Here is a 22,845-nt window from a genome sequence, read left to right as displayed (position 1 = left end):
GCACCTGTCCACTTCAGTTTGTTTGCCTCTTGTGTGCTACCACGTCCCATTTTCCCCCCAGTTCACATCAATATCACATTCCCAATTCCTTCCTATATCAAATAAAGTCTCGTAGGGGTTTTTCAGCGCAACCTTGATCTACCATTGAAGGCTCAGTTCACTGTCTCATCATGTTACACAAGCATTGCATTTCACCGTACCTTACCTCATATCTTTCTCAATTTTATGTCAGTCATGATATCAAACTTTATGTCAACATTTTCAAGCTGCATCTATTTTAAGATTCTCTGACTTGGTTCTTCCTCTGCGCAACTTCTTGTTGCATTGTTAAGCATTTTATCTTTTCAAATGTCATATATAGCTTTGTTGAATCAGGTTGCATTGGCCAATTAAATACATGCAAGTGCACATTCACAGTAATTACACAATTGTGACAAAAAACAAAATAGTTGCTGCTGTGATAACTTTCCAAGTTTGTAAAATCCTGTCTCTGAGTATGGGTGCAAGAGGTCCTGGGTTCAAATCCCAGACGAGCCTGAATGATTGAACTTTAAGCCAAAATCTGCTGTGTTGAAACTATGGTTAAGTGTGCTTGCTGAGTTAATCACCAGCTCCTACAACTGTTCATGTATACTTAAACACTAAATCTCAAATTGCTCCCTATGGTCAGGGCAGCATCTTGAGCAACAGCTTGCTGCTGTGATTGTGTGTGTGTGAATGGGTGAATAGGACAGTTTCAGTTCACTTGCTTTTATAAGCATTTTTAATTTGTGCATTTAAAAAAACCCTGAAGGGAAATGCTGAAAAAAAGAAAACCCCTCAAATATTGCAAAAAGGTTTTCACACTTGGCTGAGGTGCATAAGTGTTAAAAGGTACAGATAAGATCAAAATGCGACAAAGTGAAATGGAAACTGAAGACTAAGAGACTAAATCATGTTATACGAAGCATGTGACTGTGTCTACTGAAGCGTCTTCTCGACTGAAGACACTAAGAATGGCAGCAGATGAAAACATCAAATCTGTGTGGAGTGAGGTGCTCTTTTAATTACATCATCTGCAGTGGTTTAATGCCACCACCCCGGAGAATCCGTGTCACCAACTTCTTATCTCAGTGAACCGACTCCTAATATCTAATAGCCATTTTGTTACCACTCCTTTATCATTCATTATTATGGTTAATAAGAAGACAAAGGAAAAAAGAGAAGGAAATGTAAAAGAAAGTTTCACACAAGGTCCAATTTATTTGTGTCCAAAGCTTTCAGCTACATCTTGTGGCCATCCCCTGCAGCGGGAGTTGTTCACTTGTCATTGCAGTGCTTCAGAAACAACATGGAAGTTGGACTTTGTGTTCAGAGCATTAAAGCTGTTGTTTCTAAAGTTAAGAATACACCATCATGCCCCAATTAGAAATTGTTTTGTTTTGTGATGTTGCATTTCAAATGTCTTAAAGTAGTATATTGAATATCTGTGTATTGCACTCATTTGTGTGTGTGTGTCTGTGTGTGTGTGAGTGCATGTGTCTGTAGGTGAGTTGGTAGGTGTCGATGTTTGCCTTCACTTTTGTGCAGACTACACAGGTGTGTGTGTGTGTGTGTGTGTGTGGTTGGGGTGCAATCATTTACTGTCTCCTGGTTTAGAAAAGATGTTGGCATGACAACATGACACTTGGGAAGGGTTGGTGGGTAGACATAGAGGGAAAAGAGGAAAACAGTGCTCTCTCCATAAATAGAAAACTGGCAGTTTCATGCCATCTTTAAGAGGGAACTTCATCCTTGGATTTGTTTGTGAACATACTTCAGATCTCAACCTGCTTCCCAATCTAAAAATATTTATGATATAAAGAAAAAAAATTTAGTAAACAGTGTTGAGTCTTACACTATAAAACTATTTCCAAAAGCAACTGAAATGAGGAAAATATCTTAAAATAAAATATACTCAACATTAAAGAAAATCAGGTATTTATCATACCTCACTTTACTCTCACCTAGAATGTCACATCAGACACAAACACTGAAAACAGCACTCTGTTATTCACTGAGAAGAGCAGCATGTTTTTGCAAGTATGAATGTCTGTATGAGATTTTTTTTTGCATGTGTATAATTTACAAATTGGTTTTATACATTGTCTGTCTCCTTGTTTATGAGAGGCTAAGCCCAGACAAGCAGTCATTATGAGACATTAAAGTCATTCAATATGGCTGGCATATTGATCCTGTCTATCTGTCATTCTCTCATATAATATTCATGAGGAAGCAGTATATTTCATACCCCCATAACCACAGATACCAGCACAGATACACTTAAACACTTTTGTGTGACTTTGCTGTCATTATGAGCAGTTTGCTGAAACTTTGTCAGATTACCTCAAATGCTGCTATATATTTTATCTAGCTGCATAAATGTTTCACATTATAAAATATCTAAAATTAGGAGCAAGGTAGAATTTCTGATTTCCTGCAGACATTATTGTTTATGGTACAGAATGTATACTTCTCTTGAAGTCGTTTTCCACAAAATCATGAACCAGGAGATAAAATAATAAATGAATATGAATATACAGTGCAAAAGAGAAGGAGGAAAAACTAGGCACGTTATCACCTGAATTATTAATCAAGATAATTCAACTCCCAATGACAAGAATATCTATCTCTGTGAGGCACCGCACACACACACACGTCCACAAACACACAACCACACACACACACACATTTGTTCTCACATATGCACAAGACACTTTTATCTTGCCTACTCGACAGTTATCTCTTTAAAATGGGTCAAGACAAAATGAAAATCGAGAAACTTCTCATTGCGTGAAAGAGATAGACAAGGAGAGAGACAGAAACACAGGGGAAGGAAGCGAGATAGGTTGGGGCTGGAGGGAGGGAGGAAAGAGAGGAGAGTTTGATAAGAAAAGTTCCCTTCAAAACTCACAAGATTGCAAAAGGAAGTCACCTCATATTTGTATATACAGTATATATTTCAGTGTTTTTACATATTGTGCATGTGTGGGCGGTTGTATGTTAATGGGTACAGTATTGTCTGTGTTTTGTGCAGAATTTTACACAATTTACACAATTTTAAGAGTGTCATTCACTCACCAGTGAATCTGTTGTTCTCTGCATTGATTTCTTTTTCCTCTCTGTTACCAAGACAACAGACTATATATATATATATATATATATATATATATATATATATATATATATGTGTGTGTGTGTGTGTGTGTGTGTGTGTGTGTGTGTATACATGTTTTCCTCCACTCAAATTTTCCCCAGCTCCTTTTTCCTGCAAGGTCAAAAGGTCTGAAAGCATACAGTGTAATATTAGTATATGGCTAATAATTCTTTAACTGTTTTAAAATCATAAACAGAGTTTGGCTCATAGGGGAGGCAGAGGGAAGAAAGCAAGAGGTGCCCAGTAAACACTGACAAGAGGTAGAGACACAGTGTGTGAGACTATGAGAGGAAGCAGAGGAGGATGAGGGAGCATCGTGGCTAACACCCACAACAACAAATGCAAGACAGAAGACAGATCTCATGATGGTATGGTCTAATAAAAGCCAGCGTTGCGTTATTTGCATATCATTTTCTTCTCTAATTGGTATGTTTATCCAGACAATCAAAACTGCTTAATAATGAGAAGCTGATAACCTGCCGTATGTTAACACAGCTATTAACATTTATCATGGCATCACACAAACATGCCTCAAAGCCATTCACTAATATACCAAGTCCTTTTTTTGTTGTTGTTTGCAGTGCATGCTCCTTGTCAGTGCTTTTTTCTCCCTTCTATTGCCATTGGCTTTATAATAATTACATTGAGGCTTTTTTGAGATCTAAATAGAATCAGTTTGAAATAACTGCATCACAATGAGAACTGACACACCATGACACTTTATCAGAATTTGGTTATATTGAACTTTAAAAGGCAGACGGCTTCTGCGCTCTTTGTTGAAGCAAATTTTTAATCAAATTGTCAGGCTTTTAGCTTGTATCACGACATACTAGATGAAGGTCATATAGGACTGAAAGTACGACAATATTGCTTTGATAAAGCCCATGGAAAGCCACGCGTTTCATACTGTCTGCCCTCCAGCATGCGTTTTGAGTCTTCCTGTGTGTGTTTGGTTTCCCTATAGCTGGCTATTTTTACCACTGCCTATGAAATGTGTCTGGAGTGTCATATGATGGTGTATAAGTCATGCAGTGCATCTACATCCTCCACATGTATCATTCAATCAGGCCTGGTTGCTGGATGGATAAGAAGAGCAGTGATGGGGGAGAACACAAGCACAGATTGTCAGCTATCACTTTAATAAACAGATACAGCAGGGTATCTATATGTAGTTCACACTGAAATACAGAGCTTCATATCTACAAATGAGCTACAGTACAGGAAACTGACTTTCATAATTCAAAAGCTTATGGCACCATTTCGTATTTGTTGTACCTCTTCTGTTCTACTTATAACTTGCCATCTTTCACACCTTCTGATTTGTACAGAATATTTGGGTTAAGCACACACACATAAGCACGCCTTGGTGAGATGCATCACATTACCTCATACTCAGACAACTTTATTTCGCCTTTATTTCTACTTTATTTTCCTGACACCTCTTGCATTCAGTTCTCTAGCCCCATAATTTTGGGTTGTGTGTTTTTCTTTCATTCCCCTTGATACCTAAAAAGTACTGAGGGCCATATACTGTGTCTTCTAACCTAATACCTTCTCCTTTTCCCACCCCATTTGTTTGTATATGATAGAGGCATAGCTAGATCAACCTGTTGGGTGCAAAGGTGTTTTTTGACACAGTCTCTTTTCTAGGCAGTATGACAAGATCAGGTAGGAGCGCAGTCAATGAAATGTATCATTTGAAACAAATTTGCGAATGAATCATGTTTTACTAAACTCAAATTGACTTACAAGGAAACAGAGCTGATTTTGCCGGCTTGCTAATCCAGATAGAGGAAGAAAAAAAGTGGATACAGAGAGATGAGAGGTCCAGATTCCTTCCTGCCTCTGGGTTTGTACAGTATGTGATCATAAACAAGCTGAATGTTGATGATAACACTGCTTCAACATATGTAAAATTTGTGATGCGTGAATAATTTGTGGTTTAAACATCTTTTTCAAAGACATTTGACTTGATTGTTTTCCTCAATGGTGGCAATATCACGGCTATCATGCAGTGTTCTGTGTGTGTCAGTCGGAGGGCAATTTGTCAGCCACTTCCTGCTGTTCGTGGCATTAAGCGTGTAGTCTTGCAGCAACATTTTTGAAACCCAGCTGCTATGGTACGTTCTAAACATCACAAGGGCATTTATTTTGAAATTGTTTTGTGTACATTTGTGAAGTCTGTATGCAGTAGAGATTGTTCAGACACTTTGTGTCAACATCCAAAGCAATAGGTGGTGATTGTTATTATGAATATGTAATTGTAATCATGGCTCCTTTCTTTTTTACTTTGCTACTACATAAAATGAGACATAACACACATATACCATGAATACATGCATAATGAACTACTTTCTCTTAAATTTTATGATAACATAATACTGCTGCATATATGCAGTCTGTGTGTTCTACATTCTACGGGTCTGTACAGGCTTTGACTGTGCCTCAAACGAAAATTGTCGTGTTTCTTTCTTTTTTCCCTTTTGGTGTTTTCCTTTAAATGTGCTCAAATATTTTCAAATTCATTATTTTTAGCCCCTCACCCATAGTAATCCTGCAGCATGGATTTGCAGGATAAAACAGAATGGACCATGTGGAAATGTTTAATAAGAAATCCACTGGGATTCCTGCACAGTATGTAAATGAATGGAAATTGTCTGTCATGCATCATAAGCTCTGCTGTTGAATTCTTGGAAGGTATTTCATATAATTATGTTGAGATCATAAATAATATAGAATGTTTAAGGGGTATAAAAATACAGGGCATACTGTAGATTTTTTCAAACCTCAGGCTTTTTAAAACAACCAGCAAATCTGAAATACTTTTTTTTTCAACATTTACATGCATAATTCAGCAACATTTTAGTATCATTATGCAGCTTCCAGCATTTAATGTATGCTGAACATTTTTCAGTACATACAACTACACATTTTATATTTAATGGTAATAGTTATAATAAAAGGTTTTCTGAGGTTTTCTGCATAGCTCAAATACTTTGTACAAACACAGATCTTCTGATTGCCACATTTGTAAAATCAAATATGACTATAAAAAAGGCCATATTCAAATGAAACAGAAAATATGGGAAAGTGGCTACACTGCTACTTCTGGCCATGATTAACACCCATGATTAATTGAGCCATTTCAGCTGTTCATTTATCTAATGACTTTAAGCATAGAGCTCATAAAGACAGAGTAAGTGGGAAGCAAAAAGTAACAACTACAAGATTTTTCTGTATCCAGTTAAGTGCTAAATGTAATATGTGAAATTTGCATGAAGAGATTTATCTAATGAAGTACTGCCGGGTCAGATATTTTATGTAGCGGAAAATCTCCTTCTCCCCAAACACGCTTAATCAACAACTGATTACCTTCCACCTGACACAGATAAAGATCTGACACAATGATCTCCACCATAAAGTGCAATGACGTCAGCCTTTGTTATGTGCAGTACCCTCTGCCTTAGAAGAGGTGAGGTAAAAAGGGACAGGGGGAAGAGGAAAAACCAGAGGACTTATGGTGAATCACTGGCACATTTATAGGCATGTGTGCTTGCAATATGTTGCTGTCTTAAAGCTGTAGAACATTTATTTTGACAGGCAATGAATAGCAAACCAGCAATGTAGATTTATGTTTATAATCTCTCATATTTGATAATGCTAATGCACAAAAGGACTAACCCTTTAAATCTTGGTGACAGTTGGTGACAGACAGTCTTAACTTTTTAAAATACGTTTCTCCCCCTGCAACTTAGTTTGAAACCTGGTGTCTAAACAAGATTATTTCTCTTGTTTTAGTCAACTCCTTAAATACTAATTCATATTAATGACTCATTCCCAATGCTTGAGTTCACTGAGAAAATGTAGGTTGTGTAAGGAAGACATATTTAAAATTCTGACTTTGTGAACTCTGTTGTGGCCCTTTTTGTAGTTTTTGCTTCACACCCAAATGAGCTTTCAAGTCAAGTGAAAGTTTTGAACCAGAAAATGTATCCACATCCCTCAGGTTCTTTCAAAGACGGTCTCCAATTGCTTGTCAATCACGCATAAAACAAGTATTTTGTGACTACTGCTTCAAGTCTTAGGGAAGATGTATTTACTTCAGAGCAATGCTAAATCTTACAGTTCAATCCTAACTAATAATTACTGCTAACAAGCTATTTTTCAGGGGTTAGGGGTAAGGGGCTATGGAATGCATTATGTCAGTGATGGAACCCCACAAAGAAAGGTGTACAATGGTGTGTGTTATCTATGTATTTCTCATGTTGTGGGGACCTTATGGGGACAAAAAGCAAGCCTGCATAGATTTGATGGTAAAGACATGTCTCAAGGTTAGAGTAATGTTAGGTTTAGGTTAAAGGGTTAGGGTTACGGTTAGATAAGTAGTGGTTTTGGTCAGAGTAAGGTTAAGTCTCCAGAAGATGAATGTAAGTCTATGTAATGTTCCCTGAAGTCATGGAGATATGTTGACTGCACTGTGTATGTGTGTGTGTGTGTGTGTGTGTCTGTGTGTGCGTGTGTGTGTCACACAAAAAGAATCATTATATGATTAACAAGCCACCACCAAATGCCACTGAGTTTCTGCGCCTCTCTTTCCTGCTTGTCAAAACTTCTGACTAGCTCAGTAAAAAGTGGCACACAAATGCTCACAAATATACACTAAGGCATGCCAGCGCACGCAGACATACACACAGATTGGAAAGCCTATAACACACACTTCATTTGCGGTCTGACAGCTCAGTACATGTTCTAGATGAAAGAATTGACAGTTCAAGGTGACGGCTTCCTCCAATCAATTCAATGTTGCGCTGTGTGATGTGAGCTCTGTGTACAGGATTTGTGTGTGTGAGTGTGTGTGAATGTGTGTGCAAGAACACATGTGTATGTCTCCTCTTTTGTAGTGCTGGTCTAGGTAGGGGGTAGCTGACAGGTGTCCCTTCTTCTTAGCCATCCAATTTATCACCCTACTGGTGGTAGGGACCTTTGCCTGCGTCCAAATGCCCATAGAGCACAATGCTTTCTCTCTCTCTCTCTCTCTCTCTTCTTCTTTCTCAGAACAACAAAACAACAACTAAAACAAGCAATGATCAAATAATTTCAAACTGCAGCCTTAGAAATATGATAATGTCGCTCTGTTCCAACATGACCTCACTGTTACATTCCTCTTTCTGTTTCTCTCTCCTCTGTCTCACTCTCTCATTATCCATACACTTACAATAGCAGCAAATATATTCTAACCAGAAAAAAAGAAGTCATGGCATGCTGAGCAGCCATGGAGATTTTAAATCTTTTGTTCTTTCTGACTTAATAATAAAAAGTGTTTCAGGGCTCGATATGAGCCAGCTGTCAGAAATAAACCATGGCTATCAATATCATTCCTCAGATATCATTATTTTAGTTCTTTTCAATTAATTATGAGAGCGTGGTGAGTCGGTACTTTAGATCTCATTTCAGGGCCTAAATTGGTTTGTGAGCATAAAAACCTTTATTGTGTATGCCCTAGCGGCACACACACACACACACACACACACACACACACACACAAAATGGTGTGAAAAGTGAGTTTGGATATGGAAGTTAAATGTATAATTTTGCGGCTGGAGATCACAACATTTTGCTGGATATCGACCAGCTTATCATCAAGCTTTTATTGGAGGTAAAAATCTCTCTCTCTCTTGATATTTTGTTCCGTTGGATGATATTTTTTTTCTGATGAAATGCACATTCCTTCACTCTCTCCTTGGTAACAGTAGCTTTCTCTGTGGGGAGCCCCTTACCACCAACCCACCCACACCACCCCCAAAACCCCTCCTATTCTTTTCATCCTCTGCTGCTGTACCAAATCAGCTGGGGGGTGAGGGCTTTAGGGAGAGTAGGGGGTGGGCTGGAGGGGGGTTATGAGGAAAGCATGAACCATGGTGAACAACACAAGAATAAAGACAGGCCTTAAAGTTGAGATACAGATCCAATTGCTTGTTTTTTTTTCAGTTTTTTTTACCCTCTCTTCTTTTCCTCCCACTCTAGCCTTGCTGTCTTCATCTGCCCCATCTCTCTCTCTCTCTCTCTCCTCTCTCTCTCTCTTCCTGGCAGTGGACAGAGGGAGTCAGGGTGATAAATAGGTGGTGTCCGATGTGCTTCTCCTCTCCTGTCGTTCTTTCTCTCCTTCTCTTCCACTCTCCTCCTCTACGGTCTCGGCTCACCGCACTCCCGGCCCAACAGCATGTTCATTCCTGTCAGCAAAAAGAGAATCACTGGAACAACCAGCTCTACGGCGCACATGCGCAAAACACACACACACACGCACACACACACACGCACACTCTCACACAGACCCACACATGCATGAACATCACTAGAGAGAACATAGTAGGGTTGATAAAATTGGGCAGCAGCGGTATGTTAATGTGTAAAATGCACTCTGAGATTCACAGAGACCCACAGTTGCACACTGAGCTTACAGTACATGCACAAACACACTCTCAGCCAGAGTCTATTAGTGTTCACAATGCACACAGTCTGGATGAATTAACATCAGTGGTCACCAGCATCGACACTGCACACGCACTTATTTATCACAGGCTCGTTCTTGTGTGTGCGAGAGTGGGTGTGTGTTTGGATTATTTGGCTGGGAAAAAAAAAATCCCAATGAAAGGAAGGAAGGAAGGAAGGAAGGAAGTAAGTAAGAAAGAAAGAAAGAAACCTGCAGTCTTGGTAGGAGAAGGTGGTCAATACCTACCTCAGCCATGATGGATAGTGGCCCTGGAGTAAAAGCTGAATGTAGCTTTATTCCTCCTACCCTCTAGTGACATGTGTCCTCCCAGAAAGCCATTATCAAAGTAAATGCCTGTATCTCAAGCAGCACCATATATTTAAGCCTATAAGAGCTCTGAATAGCACACAGCTCCCTCATCTGTTTCCAAAATCTCTTGAAACGGCCACCTGTCTAGAATATCTTATCTATCTTATCAGTATATCTCAAATGGGAGCAACACATCATACAGTGAATTCAGGCTTATAATAACATAGCCTGCAGTGTCAGTCTCCCCTCTCAAAACATTCTCACTGTAGTGCACTTCCCTTGACCCCATTGCAAGGTAAGTGAGTGTGTCACTGGAGCTTTATTGAAGAACAATTGATGTAAGCATCCCCTCAATGTTGCCATGCATCACCTGTTGTATAATTGAAGAGGCTGAGTGCCTGTTAATGATCCTCTGCTTGACCCTGGGCCTGTATTTGCATTGTTTTTAGCTTAGCACATGGCTAATAGCTAGCCTGAAGGTGCACCGGCCTTGCTAAGGATCGAACACCAATTTCCTTCATGCCAAGGGCAAGCTTACCACATCATTTGGAACACAAGAGAAAAGGTGCATGTCGGCACACAAATGCAGCCACTCGTTCTCTATATTTCCTGCCGCAACACAGAGTGTCACGCACACATGCGCACAAACACACTGTGTAACTGAACCTATGTGGCCCGGGGGTGCGTTGAATAGGAACAGTGAGAGGTGCTATTTATTTCGCTGATGAGCATGAACCTGTTAGTAGAGATGGTGGGAGAGGCGCTAACACCCCCGGAGAACTGGCTCTTTCCTTAACCCGGCAAGGCTCTTTTAAAGAGGTCACAGAGGGTGAGGAGCAAAGACAACATGCTCCAAAAGAAAATTGAGCCTAAATGGAACACACTAACACACAGACCCACCCCACACCCCCTGCCATTTTTCTGAACATGTCTTTAAATTGGGTTGTAAAAATGTGTATCTCTTGGGTTTATATGAGGATCCAATCTGCAACAAGGAGGGGGTGAGCAACAGAGCGAGTGATAAAAACAGATAAATCAATTTAGTTGCCGGATTTATTTTCCGATCACAGAGAGCAGTGAGTAATAAAAACTGTATTACACCAATGCTAAGCTTCGCTTGCATTTTTCATTTACTTGCATACCATTTGCGTGTGTGTGTGTGTGTGAATATATTTGTAGAAGACACTTGCTTTCGTCAGCGACAACAGTTTTGTGTGTGCACTTATGGAAAAAATGTGAATTTCTATTCACCTAGCAGATGTACAATGTCATAACCAATACACAGTAAAACGCCCACTGGGTTCCATTTAACAACACAGAAATATCTACTATGGTATGTGCACAGATATAAACAATGTTATAGTCCTGTCCCAGGTCCACTGCTGTCCTTATGCTGTGTCTATACTTCACTCTCTTTATGGCACTTATTATTGGAAAGTCAACAGACATAAAAGACTCAGTGTGAGTAGAAAAGCCCAGCCAATGTTTTGGAGTGTCATTTGGCAGGTGTAGTGAGGAGGATATTGGGAGAAGGGCAGCAAAATTGCCTCAAATCGAAAAACTATACAGGAAATAATTTACTTGGACTGTATGTCTCTAGGCACTCAACATTTAGAATGGGCTCTGCTACTTTAATTGAAAGGGAAAGAGAGACAGGGAAAGAGAGAGAAAAGCTGTTACAAACAAGAGCATGATTTATGAAATCCATCCCTCTGTTCGTCAGAGCGAGCTCATTATGTATGCACAACAGTGAGAGTGTGAGAAGACGGATGAGTCGTCCCCGGTGGCGGAGGAAGAGGAATGGCGGCGCTAAACTCCGCCGGTAATCAACTGGTGAAATTAAACATCAAAAAAACAGGAATGATTGTGTGCGGCAAAGCGATTTGTCTGCAATTAGCGACCGGTCGCATAACTCACACACAGGCACACATAAACACATTCACGCTTAATGGAACAAGACGTGTCACTAGGTGTGTATTTGTGTGTGTATGCAGAAATACAGCAGAGGATAACCATAAAAACAGTAAGTTAATAAACTTGAGAGACATTAACAGGACCTAGGGCAATTGGTGAACAGCTACTTCATTTGTCAACAGCTCTTATTGAACACTTTCTGAGAGGTAGCTGCTTGTATTTATGGCCTTGTCCTGTGTCATTTGTTTGTGCTAGTTTAGTTAACCTAAAGGAGAAAGTGGGGGTGAAGTGGAAAAGGCCAAGGAGGAGAAAGAAAATATTTTGCTTACTTGGCATCTACAGTATATCGTATCAAAGCCAGTATCTGTAGTGTAGTATCAAAGCCAGTGTCACCTTTATGATGTTTCATGATCATGCAGGATGACATCTGAAGTTTGTATCTAACCCAGTACATTCAATGCAGACAATATAAAGGCCATGTGTCAATGTCTTAGCAATGGAAACGACACAAGGAATGGTTATCTGAGCTTCAGAGCGCTGCTTGGAGCTGAATTTCATTTTGGACATTTTCTGAATGTAGCCAATGTAATTTATCAGTGTATTGTAGCAAGTACTGTTTACCTCAGCAGGGGTGTCACACAGCTAGCACCCAATGTCAATGCTTGCAAGTGTAACAAGACTGCAAAGATCTTCACAGGTCTTTTCTCAGTAGCTAACAAGCTGCTCTCATTTTCTTTCCTTCCATCTAATTGAATTCCCTGTGTATCACAGGATTACTAGTTGTCTAAGCTTAAGCTTATACTTTTCTTAATCCTTAACATGATTGCCCGTGGTTGTCTCATGTGACAGCATAACCAGTGCCATAACAACCCAGATGAATACTCAGCAGCTGCAGAAGCTGCATCTACTGGCGTGCTGTGCAGACATGGTCACTGTAGATAGTCATAAATAAGTGATTAAGAGAGGTGGACATCTATTGCCAGTCTGTGTTGCTTTGGATAAAGTATGTGGTTGTGTGTGTGTGTGTGTGTGTGTGCGTGAGTGAATCTTATTTTTTGAACATTTCCAAATAAGTGTCTGATGAAGTTGCCAGCATGCGATTGATTTGAGTGGTCACCTCTGTCTTTTCTTCTTGTCCTTGTCCCCTCCCTTGCTTTTTTTCTCCCCACCGAGCGTTGATTGAATCCCCTGTTTGTCTCTCAGACCTGCTGCTCTCACCATTTCTAGCATTACAGAACAATGAGAACTAGGAACTAAAGGCCTGGTCACAACAGAATGTGGCACAACGTCATGCGCATCTTCACAAAACATTTGATTATAGAAGCTGAGTGACTAATTACAGGGCTAGCTGGTGACCTGTGACTTGACTTTGACAATTTACATGCTTGTGTGGCTGAGCCTAATTTAGTATAATTTAGTTAAACTAAAATGATACAAGACTGGACCACCTTTGACCAAAGAACCGTGATTGGTAACAAATCCCACTCCTCTGCCAGTGACATCAATTCATTAGCAGAGAGAGCTAAAGCTCGGGCCCCTGGTATGAGTAACATCAAGACTGGTTGTCAAATGAGTAAAGCACCATAGCTAGTCTCTTTACTGAGATCTGCAATCTGTTTTCTTTGCTTCCCCCTCTTCTCTGAACAGAAAATTGCTTCAGTGCAGCTCGCTGGAAGGGGTGGGGTGGGCATCAAATGATTTGTGTGAATTGCCCACAGATCGCACGTTGGCTTTTCACCTCATGCCTCGAAGCAGGTGAAATGCGGTTGACCCTAACCCTGCCTTTTCGCAGCATGCAAAGGAAATGGAATCTGATATGATTCACATGGCTTGATAGGGTTCATCAGATCACACAAACTTGAGAGCCAAATACAAAATCCATGTCTGCAAGTGTCTCTTTTTTGGACAGTACCCACCCCTCTCGATCTCTATTCCACCCTGCAGTCTTCAATCTATCTTTTCCTCTTTACCTCTGACCTTTTCATTTTTCAGTTCCTCCATACCAATCTGCTCTTCCATCTTGTCGTCTACACTTTCTCTCAATCCTGCCATACTACTGACCTTTCAGTTTCATTCTTCCTCCATTTCTCTACCTCTTCTCTCCTCCTGGTCTGGGCTGTAATTCAGCTTGTTTCAGGGCCAGTTAGGCAGCCAGTGGAGTTAATCTGTCTTTTCAGGTCATAAATCACTGCTTGGCATCTCTCTCTCTCTTTCTGTCTCTTTTCCGCTCTCTTTTCTCTCTCCTTCTTCCTTGCTCTTACCCGCTGCGTGGACGTAGCAGCGTACTTTGAGGTGATTGCACCTGACAGTCAATGCTGGTGTTCTTTGCATGCATGTTTGTGTGCGCACGTGTGAGTTTGTGTGTGGTTATCACTGCTTTAACACCCAACAGATAGGGAGTGAAACTGCGTACTCTGGAAGTGCCACAGCCAATAAGAAAAGATTGTTGAAATGTCAAGACCAATCAGAAGTGATGCTGCTCACTGCGGTGCAGTTTGGATCTGTGTTTGTGTGTGTCTTGGACTTGTCGCAAACACAAGAATGGCACACACTCACACTAGTAACAGATGGAATTTACTGGCTGAAAATTCACTCATAAGATGAGCAAAATCTTTGAACTGAAATGAAAGCCGTCTCTGTGCATGTTTGTGTGTGTGTGTGTATGCTCGTGCGTGCATTCTGACATATCTACGACCAGGCAGGTGCATGGGAAACTGTTGGCCCCTACAACAGACAAAACCACATCAGGAACTGGAATGGCTGGAATTGATGGGGGGAGAAATACAGAAGAAAGAAGGGGAAGGAGAGAAAAGCTTAGCGTAGCAGGAGGGAGGAGAGAGAAAGAGGGAGAACGCGGGAGGAGAGTAAAGTTGAATAGCAGGAGGGCGGGAGTGGGAGAGCGGATGAATGAATGTGTTGTGGATCTATTGTGCCCAGCTCCTGAATGGAGTGTTAGTAAGCTAAGTAGTAACTGGTGATTTACAGCTCCAAGGCTATATCAGCTGAAGTGGGCAAACAATACCCTTTCATAAGCAACATTCAGCAACTAGAAGAGCCATGTAGGACTGTGCTATTTTGGATCTAAAGTGGGGTGAAGTGTTTTGGAAGTTGGTGGTTACGTGCAAGGAGACACTTCAGCAGAGAGGAGGAAAGGAGATGGAGGGGAAGATGATGAGGAGAAGAGACAGTGAGAAAGAGAGAGTGAAAACTGAGCCAGTGGAGAAATGTTATTCATCTCATTTTAGCTAATGCATTCTTTTATAACCAATGTGTCAATTTAGTCTGGTATTGTTTCTGGTAGAAAGTGCACCACATGATCTTTTGTGGCATTTTCACTTGTGTTCAAATTTATCACCAAGCTGTGTTTGGTGTTTTGTGTGTGTGTGTGTGTGTGTGTGTGTGTGTGTGTGTGTGTGTGTGTGTGTGTGTGGATGTGAATGTGTGTGTATGGGGGTTGGAGTGCTATTGTAAATAATCTCCAGGCTCTTTCTGCTGGTTGCGGGTTTGCAGGGTCCCAGAGATTAGCTTCCCTTCTCCCTCTGAGCTTTGAGCTATGTTCAGCACCTTAAAGCGCTTCCCTACCACTCCAAATGTAAAGACACTCGACTACCACCACTACTTTGATAACATGAAGCTGCATCAGCTAGAAATGTTCAAGTCTGTATTTGCTAAATATGTTTTCAACCATTTTTCCCCCCTGTCAACCTCTCACTGCCTCTCTCAGCCTACCCCCCCCCACGCTTAGAGAGAAATGTCGAGACGCCTGTCATTATGAGCAGAGTCGCCAAGCATGGGGACCCTGGACTCAGACCTATCCGTGGCATTAGAACAACAAGCCCTGTGACGAATGGGAGAAAATAGAGGAGTTGCGCTGTGTGTGTGAGCGTGTGTGTGTGTGTGTGTGTGTGTCCGCTGCTACACGTTTGCCATCCTGATTTGTTGAGAAAGAGGGAGATTCAGCCGACCATTCTGACTCTATTGCGCTGCAGAATTGTGATAAGGCCACACACACACACATGCAGAGACACATGCACGTACACACACACACACACACACACACACACACACACAATCATTCACCTCATCAGCAACTGCATTCCATACTACAGTACCCATTCTGCTCTGCATATAGATCGAGAGAAAGATAGTCCGCAAAAGGAGGGTACTGCAGAAGGGTCACGGGAGAGGACACTGACAAAAAAACACACACACACACACACACACACACACACACACACACTCTTGCACGTGCACTCTGAAAGGCAAAACACACAAGTGCTGCAGGAGCAACAGTTGGCTCTAGCTTTGCCTCCCCCAAACCCACGAGACCTCCTCTCAGAGACCCTAGAGACCTCAGCCTCCCTCCTAATGCTCCTCCATCCTTTTCCAATTCATCCTCTCCTCTGTTCCATTCCTCCCCCTCCTCTGCCCTTCCCGCCCCAGAGAGTTCTCACTTCTGACAGAACAGTTAATCATACACTCTCTGCAGGTCTCATCCTATGTGTGTGTGTGTGTGTGCACGCGTATGTCCAGATGTACACCTTCATCTTCAGCAAGACAGAGGATCTATCTCTCTCACCTCCATTTTTCACCCCCCGCCCCCATCTCACACACACACACACACACACACACACACACACACACACACACTTTTTTCAGCTCTTCTTTCCCTGCCCTTCATCTCTCATATCTTACCCATGTGAGTATTAAAAACACAAACAAGTATATAAAGCCCCAATAGATGATTGGTGTACTTCCTTATAGTAATATAACTTTTTTGGTAGTGTCTTCCTCTTTTTAATATAATTCTTTTCAATAGCACAGATATTAACCAGCTACTGAAGCCAAAAGACAGCTGCAGTCTTAAACTATTTTAGGAGTATCCAAAAGGTTGAGCGACTTGCAACAGTTGTATAAAAAAATTAAAAGGAGCAGTGGGTTCTGACTCCCTAGAATGGGTTAAGCCAGATCATACTGTTCCCATAATGCAACTTGTTAACACTATTTGTTTCACTCTCCATGCCTTGTAAACTCCTACATCTTTCAAGTTCCTGACCATAGTTTGCAACACAGGCTTTTTGATAAGAATTTGTAGTCTCCAAGGCCAAGCTGAGATAAACTACAGAGGGCAGCTGTTTCTCACAGACTGAGCCGTACTCCCTATGATGAGTAAACTGATCCAAATGTGCAAAATCTGTGGTGTGTCTCCTTAATCAGAAATAAAATGTCTTGAACTCTGGACCACTGAGGCTGTTGTTGGCTGAAGGAGCTGGTAATTCTGTGTCTGCTATGGTGGATTTTTCCTTCTACGATTATTGTGAGTCCATAAAGAATCCCAGTTTAAAGCTGTAGTTTTTAACTTTCCACACATCGTCGCTTTCCCCCCATGGTGAGAGGTCTCCAGCAAAGATGACCAAGTTGTTAGGGAAGCCTGTGAGGGAGCCCGCAGTTTATTTGAATCAGCCATTATAAGACTTGGAAAATATCTCAGCCAGTGAAGTGTGAACCTACTGGCCTTATGCTTGATTTTGATGCGTGAAACCACAAATGTGGTGCGAAATGTGTCGCTTCCACTATGGTGGCTCAGTTTTAAGTGGACTTCATTGGCAATGTCAGACCAGGACACAAACAACTTGACAAGTCACGACTATGCAATCAGCTCAGTAGGAGACTACACAGTCTCTCACTGTGGTTAATGTGCTGATTTGTGTGTTTTATATTCCAACGCAAATCGTTATCCTTAAAAATCATAATAAAAAACAGCTTTTGATTGAGACATATTGAAGACCCATAAAATCTAAATGGATTACCTTTTTTACAGACCCAAAACCACATGTAGTAGCTACCCTATTTATTCTATTTAAATATTGCCCTCTTTTGATATAAATTTCAATTCAGTCCTTATACTGTGTATCTTCAAATATGAGTAATTTTTGGCATTAGTATGGAGAAATATACATTTTTAGTAAGATGTTGAAATTTCCTCTGTTTTGAAATGACCATGAACTTCTCAGGTCTGTTTGTGTATTAGGTAGCCAGGTGTAAACTTGTCATTATCAGCCAATCAGCACCAAGTTAAGTTAGTTATGCTAAATTAGCATAAACACTATAGCCACATATGGACTGTTTTTAGCTAGCTGTCACCCGTGTGCATGTGGAAAGCACCTTTTTTCACCAAGCTTCTGAGTATGGATCCTGACAACTGAAATAATCTGGATTATTTATGGTTAACAGACAGACAGTTTATTAGAGTTTATGAATTTTATTGATAGTGTGCTTCAGACACTGGCACACATGCTGCTGCAGCAGAGATGCTGTCTGCCATCTCCAAGGAACAGTGAGTACGGACTATATTCCCTTGAGGATTTCAAATGAGCTCCAACAGTGCGCCAACGTGTATGGTACCATAAACTGAGTAACTGACCGGGTATTATTATTTTAATTTCATTTTAATAAGGCCGTAAAATAAATATTTATCAAGTATTGTATTGAATCTTTGTGTTCTGACATTTATTAAAATGAGTATATGAGTATTATTAAAGTGTATCATGTTAAAAGGCATGTATACCATAACAAACCTGTATCAAAATTTTAATTATTTGTTGCTGAACTTCAGACAACAGTGGCCTCTTTCAGATGAAGCAAATAATTCAAGAAAGCAGAACAAAGGTGAAAACGCATTTATCCAAGTGGAAGGAGAGTGCCTCAAAGTAAAAAGCAAAGCAACTCTCTCTCTAGCTTCCTTAAGCAACCAAAGTGTGGTTAAAGAACATGTTTCCTTTTTGTGCAGTAATATTAATATTGATCATGGTGATGTCATGATGGTAATAAAGTGTAATTACTTTTGAACCTTTAACATTCTTTTTACATTGAAAATACAAAAACCAGGTCCATTCAGTATCTCTTTTTAGGTAACCTCAGCTGAATTGAAGGTAAATTCTGCAAAGCCCTTGATTATATTTCATGCCAGCATTTTAAAAAACTTTTATAGTATCTGTGCATAGCAACTACAGCATGGTTAAGGTAGGATTACAGTTATGCAACCAAATCACTTGCTTAAGGTCAGAGAAAGATTGGTGTTATGGCTGCAAAAACAGCAAAAAGTAATTGCAATCTCGTTACCCAAGTGAGAGTCGGATACATGCCCATCCATCGCTCTGACCTACACACCCTTGCTTTCTGCCTCAAAGGGAGCTCTTTTGTTGTGCTTTGGCATTGAATGTTGGCACCGAAGGTAAATTGTGAGGTGCAAAATTGCCCAGTATGAACATAATTCCTGTGGTACTGGAGTTTACAGTGGGAATTGCCTTTACTAAATTGCCTTGACTGGGTGCATTAATTTTCTCAGATGAAATACAAGATACAAATTGTGAGTATCAAGAGCTCGCAGCCTCCTGGCATCAAGGACAGTCACAACATTTTGGTAGCCATGGACATTTTTACAGACCCAGACCCACTCCTGCTCCCTCATCTTTGTTTGCAGATTGAGATTCAGGAACAGTTTTTATCCCTGGAGCTATCACCTGTCTGCACACTGCTCACCACAGCTAACTCTCTTGCCACATCTGCCTCACAGCCAGACCGGCAGTCAAAGCACCACACACCCCATGCACACAGTGCTGGACTCAAGTGTTACCTCTTACTCTTTCATACACCACATTCGTATCCTCAGTCTTCAGCTATGCTCAATTAATACTACTTAATACTACTACAAATACTATTCAAAAATGAAAATAACCTTTGCAGTAATATGTGCTCATGTTTGTCTTGCATCCCCTTCCCTCATGCTCTTCCAACAGAGCTAATTTCATGTACAATCTTTCAGTCCTTTGCAAGCTTAACAAAACATTAGATACTGTCAAAGCAAACTTGCAAACATTTATGAATTGGTGTGTAGAGAGGGGTGTAGGATTTTGGTATATGCAGTAGTTGCACATATCTTTGGGGTGGGTGTGGGGTGGGGGAAATGTCTGTAATATTTTATGACCTTGTGTTTTGTCTGTAATATTTTATTGCCTGGTGTTTTGTACTCCATTTTCATCTTTTTCTGTCATTAATTTATTGGTCCATCTACCTGCTCAGGGATAAGGATAATGTTTTATTGTACACGGTCCCTGTTTAAATAAATAAATAACAAATCAAAAAAATAATTTAGTTACTGTGTAGTTGTATGTGCAAACTTATAGATATTTACCTACTAACATATTTTTATACTTTTGTGTAATTTAGTTTTTTATATTTGACTTTTTTCAATAATCTTTACTTTTTTCTTCTTATGTCTTTCTAATGAAATTACAGGATAGAAATTTTAAACCATAAATTTTGCAAGTCTTACGTAAAATCAGTCCAGCACAAGCAAAACAACCAGACTGTTACAATAAGACATCTGTAATTAAGGAAGGGTCCCAAAACACAGCCCATCCCTGACTGGAGCTGTACTAATAGTAAATGATTTTTTTTTTTTGTCAATTATCACATTATGTAAACTTCCAAATGATAAAATACAATAGTTGTTGTAACATTTTAAAAGATTTAATTGGTTTTAAATTCAATGGGAGTTTGGTCATATGGAGACGAATGTATTATTGGAAGAGGGTTTGGTTTAGTCACCGCACCGAACTTTCCCAAAACACCCTCTTCACATTCTCATTAGAAATACTGCACTAAAGCTTGTAGATAAATGAAAACATAAGTCAAACCCCCATTCTGTCACATGATGCTGTATGTTGATGGACACACATACTCTCTCTCTCTCTCTCTCTCTCTCTCTCTCTCTCTCTCTCTCTCTCACTCTCTCAAGTGTGGGTGTGAGTGAATATTCCAAGTCAGCAATTTTGAGGTGTGAAAATTGCTCTTGCTCTCCAGGATATTTTTAATTTCCTATTAAGCATCATTACACGCACTTGATTATGCTTGGAAACCACACCCTCGCAATGCGCAGACACACCTGCATGTGGGTGCAGACACACACACACACACACACACACACACACACACACACACTATACGCACTGTCTCTCTCTGTCAAAGACAAACTCACCAAGTTCACACTGCGTGACTGCCCATGTGATGTTCATCCTTGTCCTCCATTTCATTAGACAGGGGGCCGAGTGAGCTATTCTGGGAGAGAACGGTAACCCTTTGTTGGTTGCTGAGCTGAAGAGATGTCTCCAATAGCAACTGAGACCTATGGCCTCCCCCCCGCCCCCCTCCATGGCACCCGGCTCCCATACTGGTGGTTGTGAGTGTCCATGTCTGTCTGTGTGTGTGTGTGTGTGTTTGGATGGGTTCATCCCTCTGTGTGTGTGCACTTTTTGAGTGTGAACCTGTGTTTTGCATGTGTGTTGGTGCGTGTACAGATGACAACAGGATGTGATCTATCACTCACAGATCTATAACAGTGGCACACAGCGAGGGATGAACACGTTAGTGTCAGTTGCAGACGATGGAGACGAGCAGAGGAGAGTGATGTGACTGTTATCGATCCTGCCTGGTAATTACAGTGCGATTTATTACCAGAAAGGGGGGTGTGGGGGTCTGGGGGGTCGACAGAGAGAGAAGGTATCATATTTAGTTTGGGGTTGTAAGTCAGGTTTTTGGCGAGAGTGAACAAGGTCAGAGAGAGACAGAGATAGATCACTTTACCCCTCCCTCCCTTGAGTGCTGTGCGATCTGATCACTGTTGTGCTTTCTGACATCCTCCCCCGTCCTCTCTCTCTCCACTCATTCCTATTTTCTGTATTCTAAGTCCTCATATGACCATATGATGCTAATACCACCCAACATAAGCAGACCCGTGATTGTTTCTCTTGCATACATTTAGCCTCTTCCATGCATGGTGCCTTATTTTACCCGTCAAGGACATCACTTGCAATCAGTGCCGAGATACAGTGTTAAAATGATATGAAATGGAGGTGCACTCTGTCACTCTAACAACAAGCCTGCCAGTGTTTGTGGCTTGTAAAAGTGTGGGAGTGTTGGGTTGTTTACAAAGATGTGTGGGCGTTAAGCATGATCTTGTGGGTATGTGTGCACATTTATGTGTGTTTCTGTTTGTGTGGAGGCAATATTGTTCCTGAATATGTCAAAAAACTATGTTCTTATTGGCGAACCACATCCTGTCTTTCAATGAGTCACACAGAAAAACACACACGTACCAAAACACACTACTATGATCCTACTCACGTATATGTTTGATTGAACTCTAGATACATTTTTTTCTCCTGACCACCAACTGTTTTGTAATGCAATTGCAGATCTGGCCTAAATACTCTTGATCCTACTACAATAACACATGTGTTATTGTAGATTTTAGAGACAATAAAAATGTTTTGAAATAGTTTCTTTTGGAGTTATATTTTTACACACACACTTTCTTTTGTTTTTTACTTGTATCTGCAGTACATATGGGTCTGCCTCATAAGTATCATGTTATACTGAGGGATGGATTGGATTAAAATTAGAAGTTTATCTGGGACTGTTAAATAAAGAATTCATTTGATATTATTCATTGCAGAGTATAGTTTGCCGGTGTATGTTGCTATGGTAATCCTGTTTCTGGCAGCATTCCAGTAATAGATTGATTTTGGTCTGGTTATTCTATACTCTAGACTCAAAGATGGAAGACAAAAATTCCTCCTCTTTTTTCTGTATGTGTGTGTGTATTTATAAGTGTGTTTGTGTATGTGTGTGCATGCATGCGTGCACATGTACATGTGTGCGCCGCTGTCATGCATGTGTATCTTTGCCTTATCAATCTGTAAGCGCTTTATTGATTTGCCAAAAGATATTTCCTCTAATGTGCTCAGGGATGAGGAGTGTGGGGGGGGGGGACAGCTTTCACTTAGCCTCCGAGCTCTTAAGAGAACATCTATCTATCAACATTTCCAGGCATGGGGAGGGGTCAGTAGGTGATTCAATCACACACACACGCACACAGAAGGAGGAGGAATCATTA

This window comes from Lates calcarifer, linkage group LG5 (assembly GCF_001640805.2).
Source record: "Lates calcarifer isolate ASB-BC8 linkage group LG5, TLL_Latcal_v3, whole genome shotgun sequence".
Taxonomy (NCBI): Eukaryota; Metazoa; Chordata; class Actinopteri; family Centropomidae; genus Lates; species Lates calcarifer.
This window is presented reverse-complemented; position numbering follows the sequence as displayed.